Source organism: Dunckerocampus dactyliophorus, chromosome 6 (genome assembly GCF_027744805.1).
Source record: "Dunckerocampus dactyliophorus isolate RoL2022-P2 chromosome 6, RoL_Ddac_1.1, whole genome shotgun sequence".
Classification (NCBI taxonomy): domain Eukaryota; kingdom Metazoa; phylum Chordata; class Actinopteri; order Syngnathiformes; family Syngnathidae; genus Dunckerocampus; species Dunckerocampus dactyliophorus.
In genome coordinates, this window is record NC_072824.1 from 766,994 (window position 1) to 788,490 (window position 21,497).

A 21,497-nucleotide genomic window follows, 5' to 3' on the forward strand; every position below is an offset into this window, starting at 1 on the left:
ATGAAGGGACACAGAGATGGCTTTGGAACAGGAGTTTATTCCTGCAGTATGGTGGAATCTGCAGTGTGGTGGAATATACAATGAGGACATGCACGTGAGCTCCTCAACAGCAACAGGCCTGTCAGCCAGCACAAACATGGACTCAAAATGTAAAGAAAGTAAAGTAAATAACAAAGGTCATGAAATGACATGAAATAAATACAATACATAACAATAATGCAATTCCATTAACTTAAATACACATAACTGAAGCACAAGAAACGGAATAAAAGAAATAAATCATTCAATGTAAAACAATATACCTGCAGTGTGGTGGAATATACAATGAGGACATGCACGTGAGCTCCTCAACAGCAACAGGCCTATACAAGAACAAGGCACATTCAGCACAATGCACGCTCACGCACACCCCACCCCCAATAAGAGAAAAACGTGGCTGATAGCTAATTAGTTAGCTTGCTCTCCCACAGTCAAAAACACCCCCAAAACCACACTACACGACATATTATTAAAGAAACATAAATAAGTAACAACAGGGGTCCCATTAGGTTAATATAAAGCAATATTTTAACCACTGAAATGTTATTACAAAACTTAGTTGCTCCCACACCAACGTACCTGTCAGCCAGCACAAACATGGACTGACTGACGACGTGAGCAACAGTATGACATCCCCTGAGCCTTCAAAATAAAAGCTCATACCATGGCAAAGGAAATACGAAAATAAAGTTACAGATGTTAAATTATAACTTAAGAAGAAACCAAAACAAATCACAAAGTAGGGATTTTGGAGAAATTAACCCATAAACAAAAACATTACAGACATGATAATACATGTTTTTTTCCGCATCTGTTACATAAGCTTTTTAGGCTCTTGGCTTTCAGCAGAGGGCGCTGTTTCCCACTTCTTGGAAAACGCCATCACTTTGAATGGAGGAAGAGTATTTATTTTGCCCTCATGTGAGGAACATCCATCTATTTGTCTCTCTGCTGTGAAGTTCAAACAGGCCTATAGGCTGGCTGTGGCTGCGACCGGTGGCACAAAACAGCCAGAAAAACCATACGAGCAGCAAAGTGTGCACACACATCCGAGACCGTTTGCAGAAGCGCAGTTTGACCAGTGTCGTCTTTAAAAGGAAAGTTTTCAGAGAGCTTTCCGGCTTACGGCCATACTACCCTGAGAACACCCGATCTCGTCCGATCTCGGAAGCTAAGCAGGGGCGGGCCTGGTTAGTACTTGGATGGGAGACCGCCTGGGAATACCAGGTGCTGTAAGCTTTTTAGGCTCTTGGCTTTCAGCAGAGGGCGCTGTTTCCCACTTCTTGGAAAACGCCATCACTTTGAATGGAGGAAGAGTATTTATTTTGCCCTCATGTGAGGAACATCCATCTACAGTATTTGTCTCTCTGCTGTGAAGTTCAAACAGGCTTATAGGCTGGCTGTGGCTGCGACCGGTGGCACAAAACAGCCAGAAAAACCATACGAGCAGCAAAGTGTGCACACACATCCGAGACCGTTTGCAGAAGCGCAGTTTGACCAGTGTCGTCTTTAAAAGGAAAGTTTTCAGAGAGCTTTCCGGCTTACGGCCATACTATCCTGAGAACGCCCGATCTCGTCCGATCTCGGAAGCTAAGCAGGGGCGGACCTGGTTAGTACTTGGATGGGAGACCGCCTGGGAATACCAGGTGCTGTAAGCTTTTTAGGCTCTTGGCTTTCAGCAGAGGGCGCTGTTTCCCACTTCTTGGAAAACGCCATCACTTTGAATGGAGGAAGAGTATTTATTTTGCCCTCATGTGAGGAACATCCATCTATTTGTCTCTCTGCTGTGAAGTTCAAACAGGCCTATAGGCTGGCTGTGGCTGCGACCGGTGGCACAAAACAGCCAGAAAAACCATACAAGCAGCAAAGTGTGCACACACATCCGAGACCGTTTGCAGAAGCGCAATTTGACCAGTGTCGTCTTTAAAAGGAAAGTTTTCAGAGAGCTTTCCGGCTTACGGCCATACTACCCTGAGAACGCCCGATCTCGTCCGATCTCGGAAGCTAAGCAGGGGCGGGCCTGGTTAGTACTTGGATGGGAGACCGCCTGGGAATACCAGGTGCTGTAAGCTTTTTAGGCTCTTGGCTTTCAGCAGAGGGCGCTGTTTCCCACTTCTTGGAAAACGCCATCACTTTGAATGGAGGAAGAGTATTTATTTTGCCCTCATGTGAGGAACATCCATCTACAGTGTTTTTCTATCTGCTGTGAAGTTCAAACAGGCTTATAGGCTGGCTGTGGCTGCGACCGGTGGCACAAAACAGCCAGAAAAACCATACGAGCAGCAAAGTGTGCACACACATCCGAGACCGTTTGCAGAAGCGCAGTTTGACCAGTGTCGTCTTTAAAAGGAAAGTTTTCAGAGAGCTTTCCGGCTTACGGCCATACTACCCTGAGAATGCCCGATCTCGTCCGATCTCGGAAGCTAAGCAGGGGCGGGCCTGGTTAGTACTTGGATGGGAGACCGCCTGGGAATACCAGGTGCTGTAAGCTTTTTAGGCTCTTGGCGTTCAGCAGAGGGCGCTGTTTCCCACTTCTTGGAAAACGCCATCACTTTGAATGGAGGAAGAGTATTTATTTTGCCCTCATGTGAGGAACATCCATCTATTTGTCTCTCTGCTGTGAAGTTCAAACAGGCCTATAGGCTGGCTGTGGCTGCGACCGGTGGCACAAAACAGCCAGAAAAACCATACGAGCAGCAAAGTGTGCACACACATCCGAGACCGTTTGCAGAAGCGCAGTTTGACCAGTGTCGTCTTTAAAAGGAAAGTTTTCAGAGAGCTTTCCGGCTTACGGCCATACTACCCTGAGAACACCCGATCTCGTCCGATCTCGGAAGCTAAGCAGGGGCGGGCCTGGTTAGTACTTGGATGGGAGACCGCCTGGGAATACCAGGTGCTGTAAGCTTTTTAGGCTCTTGGCTTTCAGCAGAGGGCGCTGTTTCCCACTTCTTGGAAAACGCCATCACTTTGAATGGAGGAAGAGTATTTATTTTGCCCTCATGTGAGGAACATCCATCTACAGTATTTGTCTCTCTGCTGTGAAGTTCAAACAGGCTTATAGGCTGGCTGTGGCTGCGACCGGTGGCACAAAACAGCCAGAAAAACCATACGAGCAGCAAAGTGTGCACACACATCCGAGACCGTTTGCAGAAGCGCAGTTTGACCAGTGTCGTCTTTAAAAGGAAAGTTTTCAGAGAGCTTTCCGGCTTACGGCCATACTATCCTGAGAACGCCCGATCTCGTCCGATCTCGGAAGCTAAGCAGGGGCGGACCTGGTTAGTACTTGGATGGGAGACCGCCTGGGAATACCAGGTGCTGTAAGCTTTTTAGGCTCTTGGCTTTCAGCAGAGGGCGCTGTTTCCCACTTCTTGGAAAACGCCATCACTTTGAATGGAGGAAGAGTATTTATTTTGCCCTCATGTGAGGAACATCCATCTATTTGTCTCTCTGCTGTGAAGTTCAAACAGGCCTATAGGCTGGCTGTGGCTGCGACCGGTGGCACAAAACAGCCAGAAAAACCATACAAGCAGCAAAGTGTGCACACACATCCGAGACCGTTTGCAGAAGCGCAATTTGACCAGTGTCGTCTTTAAAAGGAAAGTTTTCAGAGAGCTTTCCGGCTTACGGCCATACTACCCTGAGAACGCCCGATCTCGTCCGATCTCGGAAGCTAAGCAGGGGCGGGCCTGGTTAGTACTTGGATGGGAGACCGCCTGGGAATACCAGGTGCTGTAAGCTTTTTAGGCTCTTGGCTTTCAGCAGAGGGCGCTGTTTCCCACTTCTTGGAAAACGCCATCACTTTGAATGGAGGAAGAGTATTTATTTTGCCCTCATGTGAGGAACATCCATCTACAGTGTTTTTCTATCTGCTGTGAAGTTCAAACAGGCTTATAGGCTGGCTGTGGCTGCGACCGGTGGCACAAAACAGCCAGAAAAACCATACGAGCAGCAAAGTGTGCACACACATCCGAGACCGTTTGCAGAAGCGCAGTTTGACCAGTGTCGTCTTTAAAAGGAAAGTTTTCAGAGAGCTTTCCGGCTTACGGCCATACTATCCTGAGAACGCCCGATCTCGTCCGATCTCGGAAGCTAAGCAGGGGCGGACCTGGTTAGTACTTGGATGGGAGACCGCCTGGGAATACCAGGTGCTGTAAGCTTTTTAGGCTCTTGGCTTTCAGCAGAGGGCGCTGTTTCCCACTTCTTGGAAAACGCCATCACTTTGAATGGAGGAAGAGTATTTATTTTGCCCTCATGTGAGGAACATCCATCTACAGTATTTGTCTCTCTGCTGTGAAGTTCAAACAGGCTTATAGGCTGGCTGTGGCTGCGACCGGTGGCACAAAACAGCCAGAAAAACCATACGAGCAGCAAAGTGTGCACACACATCCGAGACCGTTTGCAGAAGCGCAGTTTGACCAGTGTCGTCTTTAAAAGGAAAGTTTTCAGAGAGCTTTCCGGCTTACGGCCATACTATCCTGAGAACGCCCGATCTCGTCCGATCTCGGAAGCTAAGCAGGGGCGGACCTGGTTAGTACTTGGATGGGAGACCGCCTGGGAATACCAGGTGCTGTAAGCTTTTTAGGCTCTTGGCTTTCAGCAGAGGGCGCTGTTTCCCACTTCTTGGAAAACGCCATCACTTTGAATGGAGGAAGAGTATTTATTTTGCCCTCATGTGAGGAACATCCATCTATTTGTCTCTCTGCTGTGAAGTTCAAACAGGCCTATAGGCTGGCTGTGGCTGCGACCGGTGGCACAAAACAGCCAGAAAAACCATACAAGCAGCAAAGTGTGCACACACATCCGAGACCGTTTGCAGAAGCGCAATTTGACCAGTGTCGTCTTTAAAAGGAAAGTTTTCAGAGAGCTTTCCGGCTTACGGCCATACTACCCTGAGAACGCCCGATCTCGTCCGATCTCGGAAGCTAAGCAGGGGCGGGCCTGGTTAGTACTTGGATGGGAGACCGCCTGGGAATACCAGGTGCTGTAAGCTTTTTAGGCTCTTGGCTTTCAGCAGAGGGCGCTGTTTCCCACTTCTTGGAAAACGCCATCACTTTGAATGGAGGAAGAGTATTTATTTTGCCCTCATGTGAGGAACATCCATCTACAGTGTTTTTCTATCTGCTGTGAAGTTCAAACAGGCTTATAGGCTGGCTGTGGCTGCGACCGGTGGCACAAAACAGCCAGAAAAACCATACGAGCAGCAAAGTGTGCACACACATCCGAGACCGTTTGCAGAAGCGCAGTTTGACCAGTGTCGTCTTTAAAAGGAAAGTTTTCAGAGAGCTTTCCGGCTTACGGCCATACTACCCTGAGAATGCCCGATCTCGTCCGATCTCGGAAGCTAAGCAGGGGCGGGCCTGGTTAGTACTTGGATGGGAGACCGCCTGGGAATACCAGGTGCTGTAAGCTTTTTAGGCTCTTGGCGTTCAGCAGAGGGCGCTGTTTCCCACTTCTTGGAAAACGCCATCACTTTGAATGGAGGAAGAGTATTTATTTTGCCCTCATGTGAGGAACATCCATCTATTTGTCTCTCTGCTGTGAAGTTCAAACAGGCCTATAGGCTGGCTGTGGCTGCGACCGGTGGCACAAAACAGCCAGAAAAACCATACGAGCAGCAAAGTGTGCACACACATCCGAGACCGTTTGCAGAAGCGCAGTTTGACCAGTGTCGTCTTTAAAAGGAAAGTTTTCAGAGAGCTTTCCGGCTTACGGCCATACTACCCTGAGAACACCCGATCTCGTCCGATCTCGGAAGCTAAGCAGGGGCGGGCCTGGTTAGTACTTGGATGGGAGACCGCCTGGGAATACCAGGTGCTGTAAGCTTTTTAGGCTCTTGGCTTTCAGCAGAGGGCGCTGTTTCCCACTTCTTGGAAAACGCCATCACTTTGAATGGAGGAAGAGTATTTATTTTGCCCTCATGTGAGGAACATCCATCTACAGTATTTGTCTCTCTGCTGTGAAGTTCAAACAGGCTTATAGGCTGGCTGTGGCTGCGACCGGTGGCACAAAACAGCCAGAAAAACCATACGAGCAGCAAAGTGTGCACACACATCCGAGACCGTTTGCAGAAGCGCAGTTTGACCAGTGTCGTCTTTAAAAGGAAAGTTTTCAGAGAGCTTTCCGGCTTACGGCCATACTATCCTGAGAACGCCCGATCTCGTCCGATCTCGGAAGCTAAGCAGGGGCGGACCTGGTTAGTACTTGGATGGGAGACCGCCTGGGAATACCAGGTGCTGTAAGCTTTTTAGGCTCTTGGCTTTCAGCAGAGGGCGCTGTTTCCCACTTCTTGGAAAACGCCATCACTTTGAATGGAGGAAGAGTATTTATTTTGCCCTCATGTGAGGAACATCCATCTACAGTGTTTTTCTATCTGCTGTGAAGTTCAAACAGGCTTATAGGCTGGCTGTGGCTGCGACCGGTGGCACAAAACAGCCAGAAAAACCATACGAGCAGCAAAGTGTGCACACACATCCGAGACCGTTTGCAGAAGCGCAGTTTGACCAGTGTCGTCTTTAAAAGGAAAGTTTTCAGAGCGCTTTCCGGCTTACGGCCATACTACCCTGAGAACGCCCGATCTCGTCCGATCTCGGAAGCTAAGCAGGGGCGGGCCTGGTTAGTACTTGGATGGGAGACCGCCTGGGAATACCAGGTGCTGTAAGCTTTTTAGGCTCTTGGCTTTCAGCAGAGGGCGCTGTTTCCCACTTCTTGGAAAACGCCATCACTTTGAATGGAGGAAGAGTATTTATTTTGCCCTCATGTGAGGAACATCCATCTACAGTGTTTTTCTATCTGCTGTGAAGTTCAAACAGGCTTATAGGCTGGCTGTGGCTGCGACCGGTGGCACAAAACAGCCAGAAAAACCATACGAGCAGCAAAGTGTGCACACACATCCGAGACCGTTTGCAGAAGCGCAGTTTGACCAGTGTCGTCTTTAAAAGGAAAGTTTTCAGAGAGCTTTCCGGCTTACGGCCATACTATCCTGAGAACGCCCGATCTCGTCCGATCTCGGAAGCTAAGCAGGGGCGGACCTGGTTAGTACTTGGATGGGAGACCGCCTGGGAATACCAGGTGCTGTAAGCTTTTTAGGCTCTTGGCTTTCAGCAGAGGGCGCTGTTTCCCACTTCTTGGAAAACGCCATCACTTTGAATGGAGGAAGAGTATTTATTTTGCCCTCATGTGAGGAACATCCATCTACAGTATTTGTCTCTCTGCTGTGAAGTTCAAACAGGCTTATAGGCTGGCTGTGGCTGCGACCGGTGGCACAAAACAGCCAGAAAAACCATACGAGCAGCAAAGTGTGCACACACATCCGAGACCGTTTGCAGAAGCGCAGTTTGACCAGTGTCGTCTTTAAAAGGAAAGTTTTCAGAGAGCTTTCCGGCTTACGGCCATACTATCCTGAGAACGCCCGATCTCGTCCGATCTCGGAAGCTAAGCAGGGGCGGACCTGGTTAGTACTTGGATGGGAGACCGCCTGGGAATACCAGGTGCTGTAAGCTTTTTAGGCTCTTGGCTTTCAGCAGAGGGCGCTGTTTCCCACTTCTTGGAAAACGCCATCACTTTGAATGGAGGAAGAGTATTTATTTTGCCCTCATGTGAGGAACATCCATCTACAGTATTTGTCTCTCTGCTGTGAAGTTCAAACAGGCTTATAGGCTGGCTGTGGCTGCGACCGGTGGCACAAAACAGCCAGAAAAACCATACGAGCAGCAAAGTGTGCACACACATCCGAGACCGTTTGCAGAAGCGCAGTTTGACCAGTGTCGTCTTTAAAAGGAAAGTTTTCAGAGAGCTTTCCGGCTTACGGCCATACTATCCTGAGAACGCCCGATCTCGTCCGATCTCGGAAGCTAAGCAGGGGCGGACCTGGTTAGTACTTGGATGGGAGACCGCCTGGGAATACCAGGTGCTGTAAGCTTTTTAGGCTCTTGGCTTTCAGCAGAGGGCGCTGTTTCCCACTTCTTGGAAAACGCCATCACTTTGAATGGAGGAAGAGTATTTATTTTGCCCTCATGTGAGGAACATCCATCTATTTGTCTCTCTGCTGTGAAGTTCAAACAGGCCTATAGGCTGGCTGTGGCTGCGACCGGTGGCACAAAACAGCCAGAAAAACCATACAAGCAGCAAAGTGTGCACACACATCCGAGACCGTTTGCAGAAGCGCAATTTGACCAGTGTCGTCTTTAAAAGGAAAGTTTTCAGAGAGCTTTCCGGCTTACGGCCATACTACCCTGAGAACGCCCGATCTCGTCCGATCTCGGAAGCTAAGCAGGGGCGGGCCTGGTTAGTACTTGGATGGGAGACCGCCTGGGAATACCAGGTGCTGTAAGCTTTTTAGGCTCTTGGCTTTCAGCAGAGGGCGCTGTTTCCCACTTCTTGGAAAACGCCATCACTTTGAATGGAGGAAGAGTATTTATTTTGCCCTCATGTGAGGAACATCCATCTACAGTGTTTTTCTATCTGCTGTGAAGTTCAAACAGGCTTATAGGCTGGCTGTGGCTGCGACCGGTGGCACAAAACAGCCAGAAAAACCATACGAGCAGCAAAGTGTGCACACACATCCGAGACCGTTTGCAGAAGCGCAGTTTGACCAGTGTCGTCTTTAAAAGGAAAGTTTTCAGAGAGCTTTCCGGCTTACGGCCATACTATCCTGAGAACGCCCGATCTCGTCCGATCTCGGAAGCTAAGCAGGGGCGGACCTGGTTAGTACTTGGATGGGAGACCGCCTGGGAATACCAGGTGCTGTAAGCTTTTTAGGCTCTTGGCTTTCAGCAGAGGGCGCTGTTTCCCACTTCTTGGAAAACGCCATCACTTTGAATGGAGGAAGAGTATTTATTTTGCCCTCATGTGAGGAACATCCATCTACAGTATTTGTCTCTCTGCTGTGAAGTTCAAACAGGCTTATAGGCTGGCTGTGGCTGCGACCGGTGGCACAAAACAGCCAGAAAAACCATACGAGCAGCAAAGTGTGCACACACATCCGAGACCGTTTGCAGAAGCGCAGTTTGACCAGTGTCGTCTTTAAAAGGAAAGTTTTCAGAGAGCTTTCCGGCTTACGGCCATACTATCCTGAGAACGCCCGATCTCGTCCGATCTCGGAAGCTAAGCAGGGGCGGACCTGGTTAGTACTTGGATGGGAGACCGCCTGGGAATACCAGGTGCTGTAAGCTTTTTAGGCTCTTGGCTTTCAGCAGAGGGCGCTGTTTCCCACTTCTTGGAAAACGCCATCACTTTGAATGGAGGAAGAGTATTTATTTTGCCCTCATGTGAGGAACATCCATCTATTTGTCTCTCTGCTGTGAAGTTCAAACAGGCCTATAGGCTGGCTGTGGCTGCGACCGGTGGCACAAAACAGCCAGAAAAACCATACAAGCAGCAAAGTGTGCACACACATCCGAGACCGTTTGCAGAAGCGCAATTTGACCAGTGTCGTCTTTAAAAGGAAAGTTTTCAGAGAGCTTTCCGGCTTACGGCCATACTACCCTGAGAACGCCCGATCTCGTCCGATCTCGGAAGCTAAGCAGGGGCGGGCCTGGTTAGTACTTGGATGGGAGACCGCCTGGGAATACCAGGTGCTGTAAGCTTTTTAGGCTCTTGGCTTTCAGCAGAGGGCGCTGTTTCCCACTTCTTGGAAAACGCCATCACTTTGAATGGAGGAAGAGTATTTATTTTGCCCTCATGTGAGGAACATCCATCTACAGTGTTTTTCTATCTGCTGTGAAGTTCAAACAGGCTTATAGGCTGGCTGTGGCTGCGACCGGTGGCACAAAACAGCCAGAAAAACCATACGAGCAGCAAAGTGTGCACACACATCCGAGACCGTTTGCAGAAGCGCAGTTTGACCAGTGTCGTCTTTAAAAGGAAAGTTTTCAGAGAGCTTTCCGGCTTACGGCCATACTATCCTGAGAACGCCCGATCTCGTCCGATCTCGGAAGCTAAGCAGGGGCGGACCTGGTTAGTACTTGGATGGGAGACCGCCTGGGAATACCAGGTGCTGTAAGCTTTTTAGGCTCTTGGCTTTCAGCAGAGGGCGCTGTTTCCCACTTCTTGGAAAACGCCATCACTTTGAATGGAGGAAGAGTATTTATTTTGCCCTCATGTGAGGAACATCCATCTACAGTATTTGTCTCTCTGCTGTGAAGTTCAAACAGGCTTATAGGCTGGCTGTGGCTGCGACCGGTGGCACAAAACAGCCAGAAAAACCATACGAGCAGCAAAGTGTGCACACACATCCGAGACCGTTTGCAGAAGCGCAGTTTGACCAGTGTCGTCTTTAAAAGGAAAGTTTTCAGAGAGCTTTCCGGCTTACGGCCATACTATCCTGAGAACGCCCGATCTCGTCCGATCTCGGAAGCTAAGCAGGGGCGGACCTGGTTAGTACTTGGATGGGAGACCGCCTGGGAATACCAGGTGCTGTAAGCTTTTTAGGCTCTTGGCTTTCAGCAGAGGGCGCTGTTTCCCACTTCTTGGAAAACGCCATCACTTTGAATGGAGGAAGAGTATTTATTTTGCCCTCATGTGAGGAACATCCATCTATTTGTCTCTCTGCTGTGAAGTTCAAACAGGCCTATAGGCTGGCTGTGGCTGCGACCGGTGGCACAAAACAGCCAGAAAAACCATACAAGCAGCAAAGTGTGCACACACATCCGAGACCGTTTGCAGAAGCGCAATTTGACCAGTGTCGTCTTTAAAAGGAAAGTTTTCAGAGAGCTTTCCGGCTTACGGCCATACTACCCTGAGAACGCCCGATCTCGTCCGATCTCGGAAGCTAAGCAGGGGCGGGCCTGGTTAGTACTTGGATGGGAGACCGCCTGGGAATACCAGGTGCTGTAAGCTTTTTAGGCTCTTGGCTTTCAGCAGAGGGCGCTGTTTCCCACTTCTTGGAAAACGCCATCACTTTGAATGGAGGAAGAGTATTTATTTTGCCCTCATGTGAGGAACATCCATCTACAGTGTTTTTCTATCTGCTGTGAAGTTCAAACAGGCTTATAGGCTGGCTGTGGCTGCGACCGGTGGCACAAAACAGCCAGAAAAACCATACGAGCAGCAAAGTGTGCACACACATCCGAGACCGTTTGCAGAAGCGCAGTTTGACCAGTGTCGTCTTTAAAAGGAAAGTTTTCAGAGAGCTTTCCGGCTTACGGCCATACTACCCTGAGAATGCCCGATCTCGTCCGATCTCGGAAGCTAAGCAGGGGCGGGCCTGGTTAGTACTTGGATGGGAGACCGCCTGGGAATACCAGGTGCTGTAAGCTTTTTAGGCTCTTGGCGTTCAGCAGAGGGCGCTGTTTCCCACTTCTTGGAAAACGCCATCACTTTGAATGGAGGAAGAGTATTTATTTTGCCCTCATGTGAGGAACATCCATCTATTTGTCTCTCTGCTGTGAAGTTCAAACAGGCCTATAGGCTGGCTGTGGCTGCGACCGGTGGCACAAAACAGCCAGAAAAACCATACGAGCAGCAAAGTGTGCACACACATCCGAGACCGTTTGCAGAAGCGCAGTTTGACCAGTGTCGTCTTTAAAAGGAAAGTTTTCAGAGAGCTTTCCGGCTTACGGCCATACTACCCTGAGAACACCCGATCTCGTCCGATCTCGGAAGCTAAGCAGGGGCGGGCCTGGTTAGTACTTGGATGGGAGACCGCCTGGGAATACCAGGTGCTGTAAGCTTTTTAGGCTCTTGGCTTTCAGCAGAGGGCGCTGTTTCCCACTTCTTGGAAAACGCCATCACTTTGAATGGAGGAAGAGTATTTATTTTGCCCTCATGTGAGGAACATCCATCTACAGTATTTGTCTCTCTGCTGTGAAGTTCAAACAGGCTTATAGGCTGGCTGTGGCTGCGACCGGTGGCACAAAACAGCCAGAAAAACCATACGAGCAGCAAAGTGTGCACACACATCCGAGACCGTTTGCAGAAGCGCAGTTTGACCAGTGTCGTCTTTAAAAGGAAAGTTTTCAGAGAGCTTTCCGGCTTACGGCCATACTATCCTGAGAACGCCCGATCTCGTCCGATCTCGGAAGCTAAGCAGGGGCGGACCTGGTTAGTACTTGGATGGGAGACCGCCTGGGAATACCAGGTGCTGTAAGCTTTTTAGGCTCTTGGCTTTCAGCAGAGGGCGCTGTTTCCCACTTCTTGGAAAACGCCATCACTTTGAATGGAGGAAGAGTATTTATTTTGCCCTCATGTGAGGAACATCCATCTACAGTGTTTTTCTATCTGCTGTGAAGTTCAAACAGGCTTATAGGCTGGCTGTGGCTGCGACCGGTGGCACAAAACAGCCAGAAAAACCATACGAGCAGCAAAGTGTGCACACACATCCGAGACCGTTTGCAGAAGCGCAGTTTGACCAGTGTCGTCTTTAAAAGGAAAGTTTTCAGAGCGCTTTCCGGCTTACGGCCATACTACCCTGAGAACGCCCGATCTCGTCCGATCTCGGAAGCTAAGCAGGGGCGGGCCTGGTTAGTACTTGGATGGGAGACCGCCTGGGAATACCAGGTGCTGTAAGCTTTTTAGGCTCTTGGCTTTCAGCAGAGGGCGCTGTTTCCCACTTCTTGGAAAACGCCATCACTTTGAATGGAGGAAGAGTATTTATTTTGCCCTCATGTGAGGAACATCCATCTACAGTGTTTTTCTATCTGCTGTGAAGTTCAAACAGGCTTATAGGCTGGCTGTGGCTGCGACCGGTGGCACAAAACAGCCAGAAAAACCATACGAGCAGCAAAGTGTGCACACACATCCGAGACCGTTTGCAGAAGCGCAGTTTGACCAGTGTCGTCTTTAAAAGGAAAGTTTTCAGAGAGCTTTCCGGCTTACGGCCATACTATCCTGAGAACGCCCGATCTCGTCCGATCTCGGAAGCTAAGCAGGGGCGGACCTGGTTAGTACTTGGATGGGAGACCGCCTGGGAATACCAGGTGCTGTAAGCTTTTTAGGCTCTTGGCTTTCAGCAGAGGGCGCTGTTTCCCACTTCTTGGAAAACGCCATCACTTTGAATGGAGGAAGAGTATTTATTTTGCCCTCATGTGAGGAACATCCATCTACAGTATTTGTCTCTCTGCTGTGAAGTTCAAACAGGCTTATAGGCTGGCTGTGGCTGCGACCGGTGGCACAAAACAGCCAGAAAAACCATACGAGCAGCAAAGTGTGCACACACATCCGAGACCGTTTGCAGAAGCGCAGTTTGACCAGTGTCGTCTTTAAAAGGAAAGTTTTCAGAGAGCTTTCCGGCTTACGGCCATACTATCCTGAGAACGCCCGATCTCGTCCGATCTCGGAAGCTAAGCAGGGGCGGACCTGGTTAGTACTTGGATGGGAGACCGCCTGGGAATACCAGGTGCTGTAAGCTTTTTAGGCTCTTGGCTTTCAGCAGAGGGCGCTGTTTCCCACTTCTTGGAAAACGCCATCACTTTGAATGGAGGAAGAGTATTTATTTTGCCCTCATGTGAGGAACATCCATCTACAGTATTTGTCTCTCTGCTGTGAAGTTCAAACAGGCTTATAGGCTGGCTGTGGCTGCGACCGGTGGCACAAAACAGCCAGAAAAACCATACGAGCAGCAAAGTGTGCACACACATCCGAGACCGTTTGCAGAAGCGCAGTTTGACCAGTGTCGTCTTTAAAAGGAAAGTTTTCAGAGAGCTTTCCGGCTTACGGCCATACTATCCTGAGAACGCCCGATCTCGTCCGATCTCGGAAGCTAAGCAGGGGCGGACCTGGTTAGTACTTGGATGGGAGACCGCCTGGGAATACCAGGTGCTGTAAGCTTTTTAGGCTCTTGGCTTTCAGCAGAGGGCGCTGTTTCCCACTTCTTGGAAAACGCCATCACTTTGAATGGAGGAAGAGTATTTATTTTGCCCTCATGTGAGGAACATCCATCTATTTGTCTCTCTGCTGTGAAGTTCAAACAGGCCTATAGGCTGGCTGTGGCTGCGACCGGTGGCACAAAACAGCCAGAAAAACCATACAAGCAGCAAAGTGTGCACACACATCCGAGACCGTTTGCAGAAGCGCAATTTGACCAGTGTCGTCTTTAAAAGGAAAGTTTTCAGAGAGCTTTCCGGCTTACGGCCATACTACCCTGAGAACGCCCGATCTCGTCCGATCTCGGAAGCTAAGCAGGGGCGGGCCTGGTTAGTACTTGGATGGGAGACCGCCTGGGAATACCAGGTGCTGTAAGCTTTTTAGGCTCTTGGCTTTCAGCAGAGGGCGCTGTTTCCCACTTCTTGGAAAACGCCATCACTTTGAATGGAGGAAGAGTATTTATTTTGCCCTCATGTGAGGAACATCCATCTACAGTGTTTTTCTATCTGCTGTGAAGTTCAAACAGGCTTATAGGCTGGCTGTGGCTGCGACCGGTGGCACAAAACAGCCAGAAAAACCATACGAGCAGCAAAGTGTGCACACACATCCGAGACCGTTTGCAGAAGCGCAGTTTGACCAGTGTCGTCTTTAAAAGGAAAGTTTTCAGAGAGCTTTCCGGCTTACGGCCATACTATCCTGAGAACGCCCGATCTCGTCCGATCTCGGAAGCTAAGCAGGGGCGGACCTGGTTAGTACTTGGATGGGAGACCGCCTGGGAATACCAGGTGCTGTAAGCTTTTTAGGCTCTTGGCTTTCAGCAGAGGGCGCTGTTTCCCACTTCTTGGAAAACGCCATCACTTTGAATGGAGGAAGAGTATTTATTTTGCCCTCATGTGAGGAACATCCATCTACAGTATTTGTCTCTCTGCTGTGAAGTTCAAACAGGCTTATAGGCTGGCTGTGGCTGCGACCGGTGGCACAAAACAGCCAGAAAAACCATACGAGCAGCAAAGTGTGCACACACATCCGAGACCGTTTGCAGAAGCGCAGTTTGACCAGTGTCGTCTTTAAAAGGAAAGTTTTCAGAGAGCTTTCCGGCTTACGGCCATACTATCCTGAGAACGCCCGATCTCGTCCGATCTCGGAAGCTAAGCAGGGGCGGACCTGGTTAGTACTTGGATGGGAGACCGCCTGGGAATACCAGGTGCTGTAAGCTTTTTAGGCTCTTGGCTTTCAGCAGAGGGCGCTGTTTCCCACTTCTTGGAAAACGCCATCACTTTGAATGGAGGAAGAGTATTTATTTTGCCCTCATGTGAGGAACATCCATCTATTTGTCTCTCTGCTGTGAAGTTCAAACAGGCCTATAGGCTGGCTGTGGCTGCGACCGGTGGCACAAAACAGCCAGAAAAACCATACAAGCAGCAAAGTGTGCACACACATCCGAGACCGTTTGCAGAAGCGCAATTTGACCAGTGTCGTCTTTAAAAGGAAAGTTTTCAGAGAGCTTTCCGGCTTACGGCCATACTACCCTGAGAACGCCCGATCTCGTCCGATCTCGGAAGCTAAGCAGGGGCGGGCCTGGTTAGTACTTGGATGGGAGACCGCCTGGGAATACCAGGTGCTGTAAGCTTTTTAGGCTCTTGGCTTTCAGCAGAGGGCGCTGTTTCCCACTTCTTGGAAAACGCCATCACTTTGAATGGAGGAAGAGTATTTATTTTGCCCTCATGTGAGGAACATCCATCTACAGTGTTTTTCTATCTGCTGTGAAGTTCAAACAGGCTTATAGGCTGGCTGTGGCTGCGACCGGTGGCACAAAACAGCCAGAAAAACCATACGAGCAGCAAAGTGTGCACACACATCCGAGACCGTTTGCAGAAGCGCAGTTTGACCAGTGTCGTCTTTAAAAGGAAAGTTTTCAGAGAGCTTTCCGGCTTACGGCCATACTACCCTGAGAATGCCCGATCTCGTCCGATCTCGGAAGCTAAGCAGGGGCGGGCCTGGTTAGTACTTGGATGGGAGACCGCCTGGGAATACCAGGTGCTGTAAGCTTTTTAGGCTCTTGGCGTTCAGCAGAGGGCGCTGTTTCCCACTTCTTGGAAAACGCCATCACTTTGAATGGAGGAAGAGTATTTATTTTGCCCTCATGTGAGGAACATCCATCTATTTGTCTCTCTGCTGTGAAGTTCAAACAGGCCTATAGGCTGGCTGTGGCTGCGACCGGTGGCACAAAACAGCCAGAAAAACCATACGAGCAGCAAAGTGTGCACACACATCCGAGACCGTTTGCAGAAGCGCAGTTTGACCAGTGTCGTCTTTAAAAGGAAAGTTTTCAGAGAGCTTTCCGGCTTACGGCCATACTACCCTGAGAACACCCGATCTCGTCCGATCTCGGAAGCTAAGCAGGGGCGGGCCTGGTTAGTACTTGGATGGGAGACCGCCTGGGAATACCAGGTGCTGTAAGCTTTTTAGGCTCTTGGCTTTCAGCAGAGGGCGCTGTTTCCCACTTCTTGGAAAACGCCATCACTTTGAATGGAGGAAGAGTATTTATTTTGCCCTCATGTGAGGAACATCCATCTACAGTATTTGTCTCTCTGCTGTGAAGTTCAAACAGGCTTATAGGCTGGCTGTGGCTGCGACCGGTGGCACAAAACAGCCAGAAAAACCATACGAGCAGCAAAGTGTGCACACACATCCGAGACCGTTTGCAGAAGCGCAGTTTGACCAGTGTCGTCTTTAAAAGGAAAGTTTTCAGAGAGCTTTCCGGCTTACGGCCATACTATCCTGAGAACGCCCGATCTCGTCCGATCTCGGAAGCTAAGCAGGGGCGGACCTGGTTAGTACTTGGATGGGAGACCGCCTGGGAATACCAGGTGCTGTAAGCTTTTTAGGCTCTTGGCTTTCAGCAGAGGGCGCTGTTTCCCACTTCTTGGAAAACGCCATCACTTTGAATGGAGGAAGAGTATTTATTTTGCCCTCATGTGAGGAACATCCATCTACAGTGTTTTTCTATCTGCTGTGAAGTTCAAACAGGCTTATAGGCTGGCTGTGGCTGCGACCGGTGGCACAAAACAGCCAGAAAAACCATACGAGCAGCAAAGTGTGCACACACATCCGAGACCGTTTGCAGAAGCGCAGTTTGACCAGTGTCGTCTTTAAAAGGAAAGTTTTCAGAGCGCTTTCCGGCTTACGGCCATACTACCCTGAGAACGCCCGATCTCGTCCGATCTCGGAAGCTAAGCAGGGGCGGGCCTGGTTAGTACTTGGATGGGAGACCGCCTGGGAATACCAGGTGCTGTAAGCTTTTTAGGCTCTTGGCTTTCAGCAGAGGGCGCTGTTTCCCACTTCTTGGAAAACGCCATCACTTTGAATGGAGGAAGAGTATTTATTTTGCCCTCATGTGAGGAACATCCATCTACAGTGTTTTTCTATCTGCTGTGAAGTTCAAACAGGCTTATAGGCTGGCTGTGGCTGCGACCGGTGGCACAAAACAGCCAGAAAAACCATACGAGCAGCAAAGTGTGCACACACATCCGAGACCGTTTGCAGAAGCGCAGTTTGACCAGTGTCGTCTTTAAAAGGAAAGTTTTCAGAGAGCTTTCCGGCTTACGGCCATACTATCCTGAGAACGCCCGATCTCGTCCGATCTCGGAAGCTAAGCAGGGGCGGACCTGGTTAGTACTTGGATGGGAGACCGCCTGGGAATACCAGGTGCTGTAAGCTTTTTAGGCTCTTGGCTTTCAGCAGAGGGCGCTGTTTCCCACTTCTTGGAAAACGCCATCACTTTGAATGGAGGAAGAGTATTTATTTTGCCCTCATGTGAGGAACATCCATCTACAGTATTTGTCTCTCTGCTGTGAAGTTCAAACAGGCTTATAGGCTGGCTGTGGCTGCGACCGGTGGCACAAAACAGCCAGAAAAACCATACGAGCAGCAAAGTGTGCACACACATCCGAGACCGTTTGCAGAAGCGCAGTTTGACCAGTGTCGTCTTTAAAAGGAAAGTTTTCAGAGAGCTTTCCGGCTTACGGCCATACTATCCTGAGAACGCCCGATCTCGTCCGATCTCGGAAGCTAAGCAGGGGCGGACCAGGTTAGTACTTGGATGGGAGACCGCCTGGGAATACCAGGTGCTGTAAGCTTTTTAGGCTCTTGGCTTTCAGCAGAGGGCGCTGTTTCCCACTTCTTGGAAAACGCCATCACTTTGAATGGAGGAAGAGTATTTATTTTGCCCTCATGTGAGGAACATCCATCTATTTGTCTCTCTGCTGTGAAGTTCAAACAGGCCTATAGGCTGGCTGTGGCTGCGACCGGTGGCACAAAACAGCCAGAAAAACCATACAAGCAGCAAAGTGTGCACACACATCCGAGACCGTTTGCAGAAGCGCAATTTGACCAGTGTCGTCTTTAAAAGGAAAGTTTTCAGAGAGCTTTCCGGCTTACGGCCATACTACCCTGAGAACGCCCGATCTCGTCCGATCTCGGAAGCTAAGCAGGGGCGGGCCTGGTTAGTACTTGGATGGGAGACCGCCTGGGAATACCAGGTGCTGTAAGCTTTTTAGGCTCTTGGCTTTCAGCAGAGGGCGCTGTTTCCCACTTCTTGGAAAACGCCATCACTTTGAATGGAGGAAGAGTATTTATTTTGCCCTCATGTGAGGACCATCCATCTACAGTGTTTTTCTATCTGCTGTGAAGTTCAAACAGGCTTATAGGCTGGCTGTGGCTGCGACCGGTGGCACAAAACAGCCAGAAAAACCATACGAGCAGCAAAGTGTGCACACACATCCGAGACCGTTTGCAGAAGCGCAGTTTGACCAGTGTCGTCTTTAAAAGGAAAGTTTTCAGAGAGGTGTCCGGCTTACGGCCATACTACCCTGAGAACGCCCGATCTCGTCCGATCTCGGAAGCTAAGCAGGGGCGGGCCTGGTTAGTACTTGGATGGGAGACCGCCTGGGAATACCAGGTGCTGTAAGCTTTTTAGGCTCTTGGCTTTCAGCAGAGGGCGCTGTTTCCCACTTCTTGGAAAACGCCATCACTTTGAATGGAGGAAGAGTATTTATTTTGCCCTCATGTGAGGAACATCCATCTACAGTGTTTTTCTATCTGCTGTGAAGTTCAAACAGGCTTATAGGCTGGCTGTGGCTGCGACCGGTGGCACAAAACAGCCAGAAAAACCATACAAGCAGCAAAGTGTGCACACACATCCGAGACCGTTTGCAGAAGCGCAATTTGACCAGTGTCGTCTTTAAAAGGAAAGTTTTCAGAGAGCTTTCCGGCTTACGGCCATACTACCCTGAGAACGCCCGATCTCGTCCGATCTCGGAAGCTAAGCAGGGGCGGGCCTGGTTAGTACTTGGATGGGAGACCGCCTGGGAATACCAGGTGCTGTAAGCTTTTTAGGCTCTTGGCTTTCAGCAGAGGGCGCTGTTTCCCACTTCTTGGAAAACGCCATCACTTTGAATGGAGGAAGAGTATTTATTTTGCCCTCATGTGAGGAACATCCATCTACAGTGTTTTTCTATCTGCTGTGAAGTTCAAACAGGCTTATAGGCTGGCTGTGGCTGCGACCGGTGGCACAAAACAGCCAGAAAAACCATACGAGCAGCAAAGTGTGCACACACATCCGAGACCGTTTGCAGAAGCGCAGTTTGACCAGTGTCGTCTTTAAAAGGAAAGTTTTCAGAGAGCTTTCCGGCTTACGGCCATACTACCCTGAGAATGCCCGATCTCGTCCGATCTCGGAAGCTAAGCAGGGGCGGGCCTGGTTAGTACTTGGATGGGAGACCGCCTGGGAATACCAGGTGCTGTAAGCTTTTTAGGCTCTTGGCGTTCAGCAGAGGGCGCTGTTTCCCACTTCTTGGAAAACGCCATCACTTTGAATGGAGGAAGAGTATTTATTTTGCCCTCATGTGAGGAACATCCATCTATTTGTCTCTCTGCTGTGAAGTTCAAACAGGCCTATAGGCTGGCTGTGGCTGCGACCGGTGGCACAAAACAGCCAGAAAAACCATACGAGCAGCAAAGTGTGCACACACATCCGAGACCGTTTGCAGAAGCGCAGTTTGACCAGTGTCGTCTTTAAAAGGAAAGTTTTCAGAGAGCTTTCCGGCTTACGGCCATACTACCCTGAGAACACCCGATCTCGTCCGATCTCGGAAGCTAAGCAGGGGCGGGCCTGGTTAGTACTTGGATGGGAGACCGCCTGGGAATACCAGGTGCTGTAAGCTTTTTAGGCTCTTGGCTTTCAGCAGAGGGCGCTGTTTCCCACTTCTTGGAAAACGCCATCACTTTGAATGGAGGAAGAGTATTTATTTTGCCCTCATGTGAGGAACATCCATCTACAGTATTTGTCTCTCTGCTGTGAAGTTCAAACAGGCTTATAGGCTGGCTGTGGCTGCGACCGGTGGCACAAAACAGCCAGAAAAACCATACGAGCAGCAAAGTGTGCACACACATCCGAGACCGTTTGCAGAAGCGCAGTTTGACCAGTGTCGTCTTTAAAAGGAAAGTTTTCAGAGAGCTTTCCGGCTTACGGCCATACTATCCTGAGAACGCCCGATCTCGTCCGATCTCGGAAGCTAAGCAGGGGCGGACCAGGTTAGTACTTGGATGGGAGACCGCCTGGGAATACCAGGTGCTGTAAGCTTTTTAGGCTCTTGGCTTTCAGCAGAGGGCGCTGTTTCCCACTTCTTGGAAAACGCCATCACTTTGAATGGAGGAAGAGTATTTATTTTGCCCTCATGTGAGGAACATCCATCTATTTGTCTCTCTGCTGTGAAGTTCAAACAGGCCTATAGGCTGGCTGTGGCTGCGACCGGTGGCACAAAACAGCCAGAAAAACCATACAAGCAGCAAAGTGTGCACACACATCCGAGACCGTTTGCAGAAGCGCAATTTGACCAGTGTCGTCTTTAAAAGGAAAGTTTTCAGAGAGCTTTCCGGCTTACGGCCATACTACCCTGAGAACGCCCGATCTCGTCCGATCTCGGAAGCTAAGCAGGGGCGGGCCTGGTTAGTACTTGGATGGGAGACCGCCTGGGAATACCAGGTGCTGTAAGCTTTTTAGGCTCTTGGCTTTCAGCAGAGGGCGCTGTTTCCCACTTCTTGGAAAACGCCATCACTTTGAATGGAGGAAGAGTATTTATTTTGCCCTCATGTGAGGAACATCCATCTACAGTATTTGTCTCTCTGCTGTGAAGTTCAAACAGGCTTATAGGCTGGCTGTGGCTGCGACCGGTGGCACAAAACAGCCAGAAAAACCATACGAGCAGCAAAGTGTGCACACACATCCGAGACCGTTTGCAGAAGCGCAGTTTGACCAGTGTCGTCTTTAAAAGGAAAGTTTTCAGAGAGCTTTCCGGCTTACGGCCATACTATCCTGAGAACGCCCGATCTCGTCCGATCTCGGAAGCTAAGCAGGGGCGGACCAGGTTAGTACTTGGATGGGAGACCGCCTGGGAATACCAGGTGCTGTAAGCTTTTTAGGCTCTTGGCTTTCAGCAGAGGGCGCTGTTTCCCACTTCTTGGAAAACGCCATCACTTTGAATGGAGGAAGAGTATTTATTTTGCCCTCATGTGAGGAACATCCATCTATTTGTCTCTCTGCTGTGAAGTTCAAACAGGCCTATAGGCTGGCTGTGGCTGCGACCGGTGGCACAAAA

General features: G+C 49.8%; 49 non-coding genes across 49 annotated transcripts; all 49 read left to right on the forward strand.

Annotated features, from left to right (window-relative positions):
* Positions 1-1,159: 1,159 nt before the first annotated feature.
* Positions 1,160-1,278, forward strand: LOC129184278 (5S ribosomal RNA). Its single transcript, XR_008571662.1, has one exon. It is a non-coding gene; the product is annotated as a 5S ribosomal RNA (ribosomal RNA).
* A 300-nt stretch (positions 1,279-1,578) lies between these two features.
* Positions 1,579-1,697, forward strand: LOC129183833 (5S ribosomal RNA). Its single transcript, XR_008571243.1, has one exon. It is a non-coding gene; the product is annotated as a 5S ribosomal RNA (ribosomal RNA).
* A 295-nt stretch (positions 1,698-1,992) lies between these two features.
* On the forward strand, positions 1,993-2,111 carry LOC129184350 (5S ribosomal RNA). Its single transcript, XR_008571730.1, has one exon. It is a non-coding gene; the product is annotated as a 5S ribosomal RNA (ribosomal RNA).
* Positions 2,112-2,411: 300 nt separating this feature from the next.
* LOC129183428 (5S ribosomal RNA) lies at positions 2,412-2,530 on the forward strand. The gene has a single exon (XR_008570846.1). It is a non-coding gene; the product is annotated as a 5S ribosomal RNA (ribosomal RNA).
* Positions 2,531-2,825: 295 nt separating this feature from the next.
* LOC129184289 (5S ribosomal RNA) lies at positions 2,826-2,944 on the forward strand. Its single transcript, XR_008571673.1, has one exon. It is a non-coding gene; the product is annotated as a 5S ribosomal RNA (ribosomal RNA).
* A 300-nt stretch (positions 2,945-3,244) lies between these two features.
* LOC129183834 (5S ribosomal RNA) lies at positions 3,245-3,363 on the forward strand. Its single transcript, XR_008571244.1, has one exon. It is a non-coding gene; the product is annotated as a 5S ribosomal RNA (ribosomal RNA).
* Positions 3,364-3,658: 295 nt separating this feature from the next.
* On the forward strand, positions 3,659-3,777 carry LOC129184351 (5S ribosomal RNA). The gene has a single exon (XR_008571731.1). It is a non-coding gene; the product is annotated as a 5S ribosomal RNA (ribosomal RNA).
* Positions 3,778-4,077: 300 nt separating this feature from the next.
* Positions 4,078-4,196, forward strand: LOC129183835 (5S ribosomal RNA). The gene has a single exon (XR_008571245.1). It is a non-coding gene; the product is annotated as a 5S ribosomal RNA (ribosomal RNA).
* A 300-nt stretch (positions 4,197-4,496) lies between these two features.
* LOC129183837 (5S ribosomal RNA) lies at positions 4,497-4,615 on the forward strand. Its single transcript, XR_008571246.1, has one exon. It is a non-coding gene; the product is annotated as a 5S ribosomal RNA (ribosomal RNA).
* Positions 4,616-4,910: 295 nt separating this feature from the next.
* Positions 4,911-5,029, forward strand: LOC129184352 (5S ribosomal RNA). The gene has a single exon (XR_008571732.1). It is a non-coding gene; the product is annotated as a 5S ribosomal RNA (ribosomal RNA).
* A 300-nt stretch (positions 5,030-5,329) lies between these two features.
* LOC129183429 (5S ribosomal RNA) lies at positions 5,330-5,448 on the forward strand. The gene has a single exon (XR_008570847.1). It is a non-coding gene; the product is annotated as a 5S ribosomal RNA (ribosomal RNA).
* Positions 5,449-5,743: 295 nt separating this feature from the next.
* LOC129184300 (5S ribosomal RNA) lies at positions 5,744-5,862 on the forward strand. The gene has a single exon (XR_008571684.1). It is a non-coding gene; the product is annotated as a 5S ribosomal RNA (ribosomal RNA).
* A 300-nt stretch (positions 5,863-6,162) lies between these two features.
* LOC129183838 (5S ribosomal RNA) lies at positions 6,163-6,281 on the forward strand. Its single transcript, XR_008571247.1, has one exon. It is a non-coding gene; the product is annotated as a 5S ribosomal RNA (ribosomal RNA).
* Positions 6,282-6,581: 300 nt separating this feature from the next.
* Positions 6,582-6,700, forward strand: LOC129184353 (5S ribosomal RNA). The gene has a single exon (XR_008571733.1). It is a non-coding gene; the product is annotated as a 5S ribosomal RNA (ribosomal RNA).
* Positions 6,701-7,000: 300 nt separating this feature from the next.
* LOC129183839 (5S ribosomal RNA) lies at positions 7,001-7,119 on the forward strand. The gene has a single exon (XR_008571248.1). It is a non-coding gene; the product is annotated as a 5S ribosomal RNA (ribosomal RNA).
* A 300-nt stretch (positions 7,120-7,419) lies between these two features.
* On the forward strand, positions 7,420-7,538 carry LOC129183840 (5S ribosomal RNA). Its single transcript, XR_008571249.1, has one exon. It is a non-coding gene; the product is annotated as a 5S ribosomal RNA (ribosomal RNA).
* Positions 7,539-7,838: 300 nt separating this feature from the next.
* LOC129183841 (5S ribosomal RNA) lies at positions 7,839-7,957 on the forward strand. Its single transcript, XR_008571250.1, has one exon. It is a non-coding gene; the product is annotated as a 5S ribosomal RNA (ribosomal RNA).
* A 295-nt stretch (positions 7,958-8,252) lies between these two features.
* On the forward strand, positions 8,253-8,371 carry LOC129184354 (5S ribosomal RNA). The gene has a single exon (XR_008571734.1). It is a non-coding gene; the product is annotated as a 5S ribosomal RNA (ribosomal RNA).
* A 300-nt stretch (positions 8,372-8,671) lies between these two features.
* Positions 8,672-8,790, forward strand: LOC129183843 (5S ribosomal RNA). The gene has a single exon (XR_008571252.1). It is a non-coding gene; the product is annotated as a 5S ribosomal RNA (ribosomal RNA).
* A 300-nt stretch (positions 8,791-9,090) lies between these two features.
* Positions 9,091-9,209, forward strand: LOC129183844 (5S ribosomal RNA). The gene has a single exon (XR_008571253.1). It is a non-coding gene; the product is annotated as a 5S ribosomal RNA (ribosomal RNA).
* Positions 9,210-9,504: 295 nt separating this feature from the next.
* LOC129184355 (5S ribosomal RNA) lies at positions 9,505-9,623 on the forward strand. The gene has a single exon (XR_008571735.1). It is a non-coding gene; the product is annotated as a 5S ribosomal RNA (ribosomal RNA).
* A 300-nt stretch (positions 9,624-9,923) lies between these two features.
* Positions 9,924-10,042, forward strand: LOC129183845 (5S ribosomal RNA). Its single transcript, XR_008571254.1, has one exon. It is a non-coding gene; the product is annotated as a 5S ribosomal RNA (ribosomal RNA).
* A 300-nt stretch (positions 10,043-10,342) lies between these two features.
* LOC129183846 (5S ribosomal RNA) lies at positions 10,343-10,461 on the forward strand. Its single transcript, XR_008571255.1, has one exon. It is a non-coding gene; the product is annotated as a 5S ribosomal RNA (ribosomal RNA).
* Positions 10,462-10,756: 295 nt separating this feature from the next.
* On the forward strand, positions 10,757-10,875 carry LOC129184356 (5S ribosomal RNA). The gene has a single exon (XR_008571736.1). It is a non-coding gene; the product is annotated as a 5S ribosomal RNA (ribosomal RNA).
* Positions 10,876-11,175: 300 nt separating this feature from the next.
* On the forward strand, positions 11,176-11,294 carry LOC129183430 (5S ribosomal RNA). Its single transcript, XR_008570848.1, has one exon. It is a non-coding gene; the product is annotated as a 5S ribosomal RNA (ribosomal RNA).
* Positions 11,295-11,589: 295 nt separating this feature from the next.
* LOC129184312 (5S ribosomal RNA) lies at positions 11,590-11,708 on the forward strand. Its single transcript, XR_008571695.1, has one exon. It is a non-coding gene; the product is annotated as a 5S ribosomal RNA (ribosomal RNA).
* A 300-nt stretch (positions 11,709-12,008) lies between these two features.
* LOC129183847 (5S ribosomal RNA) lies at positions 12,009-12,127 on the forward strand. Its single transcript, XR_008571256.1, has one exon. It is a non-coding gene; the product is annotated as a 5S ribosomal RNA (ribosomal RNA).
* Positions 12,128-12,427: 300 nt separating this feature from the next.
* LOC129184357 (5S ribosomal RNA) lies at positions 12,428-12,546 on the forward strand. Its single transcript, XR_008571737.1, has one exon. It is a non-coding gene; the product is annotated as a 5S ribosomal RNA (ribosomal RNA).
* A 300-nt stretch (positions 12,547-12,846) lies between these two features.
* LOC129183848 (5S ribosomal RNA) lies at positions 12,847-12,965 on the forward strand. Its single transcript, XR_008571257.1, has one exon. It is a non-coding gene; the product is annotated as a 5S ribosomal RNA (ribosomal RNA).
* A 300-nt stretch (positions 12,966-13,265) lies between these two features.
* LOC129183849 (5S ribosomal RNA) lies at positions 13,266-13,384 on the forward strand. The gene has a single exon (XR_008571258.1). It is a non-coding gene; the product is annotated as a 5S ribosomal RNA (ribosomal RNA).
* Positions 13,385-13,684: 300 nt separating this feature from the next.
* LOC129183850 (5S ribosomal RNA) lies at positions 13,685-13,803 on the forward strand. Its single transcript, XR_008571259.1, has one exon. It is a non-coding gene; the product is annotated as a 5S ribosomal RNA (ribosomal RNA).
* A 295-nt stretch (positions 13,804-14,098) lies between these two features.
* Positions 14,099-14,217, forward strand: LOC129184358 (5S ribosomal RNA). Its single transcript, XR_008571738.1, has one exon. It is a non-coding gene; the product is annotated as a 5S ribosomal RNA (ribosomal RNA).
* A 300-nt stretch (positions 14,218-14,517) lies between these two features.
* On the forward strand, positions 14,518-14,636 carry LOC129183851 (5S ribosomal RNA). Its single transcript, XR_008571260.1, has one exon. It is a non-coding gene; the product is annotated as a 5S ribosomal RNA (ribosomal RNA).
* Positions 14,637-14,936: 300 nt separating this feature from the next.
* Positions 14,937-15,055, forward strand: LOC129183853 (5S ribosomal RNA). The gene has a single exon (XR_008571261.1). It is a non-coding gene; the product is annotated as a 5S ribosomal RNA (ribosomal RNA).
* A 295-nt stretch (positions 15,056-15,350) lies between these two features.
* LOC129184360 (5S ribosomal RNA) lies at positions 15,351-15,469 on the forward strand. Its single transcript, XR_008571740.1, has one exon. It is a non-coding gene; the product is annotated as a 5S ribosomal RNA (ribosomal RNA).
* Positions 15,470-15,769: 300 nt separating this feature from the next.
* LOC129183432 (5S ribosomal RNA) lies at positions 15,770-15,888 on the forward strand. Its single transcript, XR_008570850.1, has one exon. It is a non-coding gene; the product is annotated as a 5S ribosomal RNA (ribosomal RNA).
* A 295-nt stretch (positions 15,889-16,183) lies between these two features.
* LOC129184324 (5S ribosomal RNA) lies at positions 16,184-16,302 on the forward strand. The gene has a single exon (XR_008571706.1). It is a non-coding gene; the product is annotated as a 5S ribosomal RNA (ribosomal RNA).
* Positions 16,303-16,602: 300 nt separating this feature from the next.
* On the forward strand, positions 16,603-16,721 carry LOC129183855 (5S ribosomal RNA). The gene has a single exon (XR_008571263.1). It is a non-coding gene; the product is annotated as a 5S ribosomal RNA (ribosomal RNA).
* Positions 16,722-17,021: 300 nt separating this feature from the next.
* On the forward strand, positions 17,022-17,140 carry LOC129184361 (5S ribosomal RNA). Its single transcript, XR_008571741.1, has one exon. It is a non-coding gene; the product is annotated as a 5S ribosomal RNA (ribosomal RNA).
* Positions 17,141-17,440: 300 nt separating this feature from the next.
* On the forward strand, positions 17,441-17,559 carry LOC129183856 (5S ribosomal RNA). The gene has a single exon (XR_008571264.1). It is a non-coding gene; the product is annotated as a 5S ribosomal RNA (ribosomal RNA).
* Positions 17,560-17,859: 300 nt separating this feature from the next.
* Positions 17,860-17,978, forward strand: LOC129183647 (5S ribosomal RNA). Its single transcript, XR_008571062.1, has one exon. It is a non-coding gene; the product is annotated as a 5S ribosomal RNA (ribosomal RNA).
* Positions 17,979-18,273: 295 nt separating this feature from the next.
* LOC129184363 (5S ribosomal RNA) lies at positions 18,274-18,392 on the forward strand. Its single transcript, XR_008571742.1, has one exon. It is a non-coding gene; the product is annotated as a 5S ribosomal RNA (ribosomal RNA).
* A 300-nt stretch (positions 18,393-18,692) lies between these two features.
* On the forward strand, positions 18,693-18,811 carry LOC129184364 (5S ribosomal RNA). The gene has a single exon (XR_008571743.1). It is a non-coding gene; the product is annotated as a 5S ribosomal RNA (ribosomal RNA).
* A 300-nt stretch (positions 18,812-19,111) lies between these two features.
* Positions 19,112-19,230, forward strand: LOC129184365 (5S ribosomal RNA). Its single transcript, XR_008571744.1, has one exon. It is a non-coding gene; the product is annotated as a 5S ribosomal RNA (ribosomal RNA).
* A 300-nt stretch (positions 19,231-19,530) lies between these two features.
* Positions 19,531-19,649, forward strand: LOC129183433 (5S ribosomal RNA). The gene has a single exon (XR_008570851.1). It is a non-coding gene; the product is annotated as a 5S ribosomal RNA (ribosomal RNA).
* Positions 19,650-19,944: 295 nt separating this feature from the next.
* On the forward strand, positions 19,945-20,063 carry LOC129184337 (5S ribosomal RNA). Its single transcript, XR_008571717.1, has one exon. It is a non-coding gene; the product is annotated as a 5S ribosomal RNA (ribosomal RNA).
* Positions 20,064-20,363: 300 nt separating this feature from the next.
* On the forward strand, positions 20,364-20,482 carry LOC129183648 (5S ribosomal RNA). Its single transcript, XR_008571063.1, has one exon. It is a non-coding gene; the product is annotated as a 5S ribosomal RNA (ribosomal RNA).
* A 295-nt stretch (positions 20,483-20,777) lies between these two features.
* Positions 20,778-20,896, forward strand: LOC129184367 (5S ribosomal RNA). Its single transcript, XR_008571746.1, has one exon. It is a non-coding gene; the product is annotated as a 5S ribosomal RNA (ribosomal RNA).
* Positions 20,897-21,196: 300 nt separating this feature from the next.
* LOC129183649 (5S ribosomal RNA) lies at positions 21,197-21,315 on the forward strand. Its single transcript, XR_008571064.1, has one exon. It is a non-coding gene; the product is annotated as a 5S ribosomal RNA (ribosomal RNA).
* Positions 21,316-21,497: the final 182 nt, after the last annotated feature.